The sequence below is a fragment of the Corvus brachyrhynchos genome, unplaced genomic scaffold (genome assembly GCF_000691975.1).
Source record: "Corvus brachyrhynchos isolate BGI_N302 unplaced genomic scaffold, ASM69197v1 scaffold115, whole genome shotgun sequence".
Lineage (NCBI taxonomy): Eukaryota > Metazoa > Chordata > Aves > Passeriformes > Corvidae > Corvus > Corvus brachyrhynchos.
The window spans coordinates 15,617,248-15,621,193 of record NW_008239553.1 but is presented as its reverse complement, the minus strand read 5'-3'; positions in this window follow the sequence as shown (position 1 = coordinate 15,621,193).

The following is a 3,946-nucleotide window of genomic DNA, read 5'->3' as shown; positions in this document are numbered from 1 at the left end:
AAGCAGAAAATACTCCTCAGAATTTCACAAGCATTTGCACAAATAATTTTAGAGTGCTTTTCTTTGTCTTAGATGGTTTATTGTGTGGTTAGGTCATGCTGACTACACTGCTTTGATGTAGCTGGAGTATTTAAGCCATTTCTTCTGAGTTTTGGATTTATCCTCATGCCACTGAGCTCAGGATCTGGCTGTATGCTGCATAGTAATTGCTAGCCAAAACCAACAGTTCCCCAAACTTTCAGTCTCCTACTGATATTTAGGTGTGGTTTGAGTGACAGCATTACACAGACAGAGGGAATCTATTTTTTTCTCCTCTCAAATAGGTTGATTGTGCAAGAGCTCCTTCAGACAGAACAATTTGCATGGTATCTGTCAACACACAAACTACTTCCTTCACAGGGCCAGTGCCAGGAATATATAGGCTGCAAAGTACTGGGAACGACACAATATCTAAGACATGGCAGCCTAATCACGCTAATACTCACATGATGTTGCCTCTGTAATCACTACAGCTTGTCCCAAAACACATTTGGGTAGCTGGGTGAAAAGGACACTATTCTTTCTATTCCTCTTCTGGCACAATGGAGGCGATTTTAAAGAAAAGTAAAATATGAATGCTAACAATAACCCTAATAAAAATAATAACACCTAATAAAAATAATAACAAAGTGAGCCTTTTGCTTTGAACATTACTCACGTCTTCCTCTAGGGAATCTTGGGACACCTTTGCATAAAGGCTTGATCCCATGGCTAGCCCACTTTGAGTAATGTTTGAGGTCCTAAGAATTAAGCCTTACAGACCACCAGTGTGAGGTAGCTATTATCTGCTTGTTTCTTATATGAAGCCTTCATCTTTTTCACAGAAGATGAAACTTCTAGAGCCAGAGCCACTAAATGCAGGCCTTTTTATTTGACAATGAGACTTTAAATAGAAATATACCAGAAAAGGAAAGGAGACAGGACAAGATCCCAAAATCCATCAGTTCTCTAAGACAGTGAAAGAGGCACAAGGAAGAATTTTAACTTAAGCAGGCAATAAAATTTTCCTTGCACTTGTATAGTATTTGCTTGATCAAGAAAAAGAAAAAAGGAGAAAAAAAAGAAACCGGTATGGTTTATGGACTACTTATAGAGAACTCTGCCTGATAGGTAAAAAATGCATGCAAGTATGTTTTTTATATAGGCACATAATCAAGCATAAATTATTTAATTACTGATAAAATAGAAAACTTAAATAACTGTTGCATCAATTAAGGAAAATACAGATTTTTCTGTATAACATGACTTTGCTAACATGTTACTGTTTTCTGTGTGTGCCCAGAAGGAAGCATAAAACACTTCCCTCCAGGAAAGCTGGGTAGTTTGTTTTGTTTTGTTTTTTCCTTTGAGAATGGTCCTGAGTACAAGGCGAATTTTGTTCAAAGGCTGTGCGGATACACAGTGAATGCAGGCAGGTTATCAGGAACATAGGGAAACTGAATATTAGAGTTCACTTCTTGCTTAATTCCTTGAAGCCTAACCCAGATAGGGTCAAACACCATCAGCTCTCACTTAAAGACACTGTGCATGTTAGATACAATAACCTTCACCAGTTTTCATTTTGTTTACCAGAACACATTATCAGTAGCAACTACCTAAATCTTCAAAATAAATTCTGAAGGAAATAACAGTGAAGGAAGTGTGATGTAACTACACCCCTCAATAATTCGTCACCAATGAAAAATGCAGGACTGAGACTTGGGATTTAATTGAAAAATGTAAAATATTTCCCAGCCATCATATAGCACACGGAAAGAATAACCATCCATGCCCACATCTTCATGCTTACACATTCCCCTTCCTTCCCTGATATAGTAGCTATAGTGAAAAAGAGGAACATGATAAAAACAAATGATGGATGTCAGCAGAATGAAGGAAAATGTTGTTAAACACATGGCTCAAGAATGCCCTGGGAAAGTATACCCAGTAACTAGTACCAGACAAACTCTGGCTAATGTGTGAGAGCCACCAGCAGCGCACTAGAGCAAGAAGGCAAGAGACAGAGAACAAAAGGAGGATGATGTCAAAAGGCTTGACTTCTGTCTGTCCTGTCTGTCTATACAACTCATCTAATACCAGAATGCCAGGACCCATGCACATGAGATAGCCTTTACTGAGGCACCTTGCAGTGACATGGAAGCACTTCTCTGCACAGCAGTTACCCAGAGGTGGAAGGTCTGAATGAAGCTGAAATTGGAGAATGACTCACAAGTGGATTTAGAATTCAAAGGCGGGGAGAAATGCTGGATGGAGATGCAGACTTGAACAGAGGAGAGTGATATGGGCAGGGATCAGAAGGGATTGGGAAAGGAACAAAGATGCATCTGTTCCCCTCCCTATCTGTTATATTCTCTCTTTTTAGAATGCAAATTCTTCAGTAAAGCAGAGATCATTCCTGCCTTTGCTCCTGTATGGTGCCTAGCACTTTATTATATACAATATTGCTTAACCAGATAGTAAATGCAGCTCATACTTTGTCAAAGAATCATTTATGATGCAATTACAGATTTTTTTTGGAAAGCTTTTAATGAATCGTTTCACTCTGATGTGCTGAAATCTACTATTTTAAAAAGTGAAAATATTTGGTTTAATAAGATAATAATTACAGTAGTCATATATTTTTAATTAATTCATTTTGATTCTTTTCTTGTTTTGAGATAAGTGAGTGTTATAATTTTGGAATTTTCCATTAGAAGAATTCAATTTTTCTTCAAAAAAACCAAGTCTTTAAAACATTTCATTCTAAAATGCCTAGCTGATTTTTTAACTACTTTAATGTCTTCATGTATAGGCTGACAGGTGATAGAAATATTCTTTATTTGGTACTTATTCAGTGGGGCTTTATGAGAAGATGATATAGGACATGCCATTCAAAGCCATATCATACCACCCATTTACCAGTTAAAGGTTACCTGCCACATGGAAAAGTAATTTGAACTCAATCACAGTGTATTTTGAGTACTGTGTGCCGTGCAATAAATAGAAATTCTTGTTTATGGAAACAAAGGACAAATACCTCTCTATATTTTACATGACAAGAAACAAAGACTCCTACCATGCCCCTTATCCCCCTAAGGGTGAGGCCGACCTGAAACATCACCAGCATATTTTTGCAAGGAAGTTGCCAACTTATTGTCAAAGAGAATTAGTAAGAAGAAATATGAGCCTTTGCCACTATGAATAAAAGACCAATAAAAGAACTGGATAAAAGAAAACAAAACACCAAAAAGCACAAGAAAATTTAATTTTTTCTTTTAGTTACTGTTTTCTTCCTTTATCTAAGAGAATTAATTCCTGCTCGGTTACTTTTGTGAAATTTGATAGTTCTGCTTTCCAGAGTCTGCTACCAATTCATTCCAATTTCATTTTGGGTGATCTTCCATCATTTGAGTTCCACTTTTTGTTTCAAATTTAAATTATGCTAATGATATAAAATCCCCTCTTCTCCAGAACTTAACATCCTACATGAAAGCTTTAACCCCTATTCAGTCGTTTAAGTAAGTATCATGACTTAAAAAATATTGCTGATAGTAAGGCTGAGCTCCCTGAAATCATACCGAGGTGTAAAGTGCCTAATGATTTTGTAAAAGTAAACAAGACCATAACGCACAAAAATGAACAAGTAAATTTAAATGTATTAAGTATATGAAGGAACATATGTTCGATTCATCATGACTTTGTACTTATCTACTATCTCTATCCTCTGTTGGGATGTCATTTCCAGTCGTGCCATCCTGTTAGTCTCTGTTGCCTGTTTGTTGTACTTTCAAGTAAAAGCTCTGGTATTGAGACAAATTTGGTTTTCTATATAAAATGTCAGGGTTCTCTTAGAGTTTTAAAAGGGCATTTGTACCTCTAGTCCCCAGTGAAATATGATGTATTTGTGTAGATATCACTAATTATATCT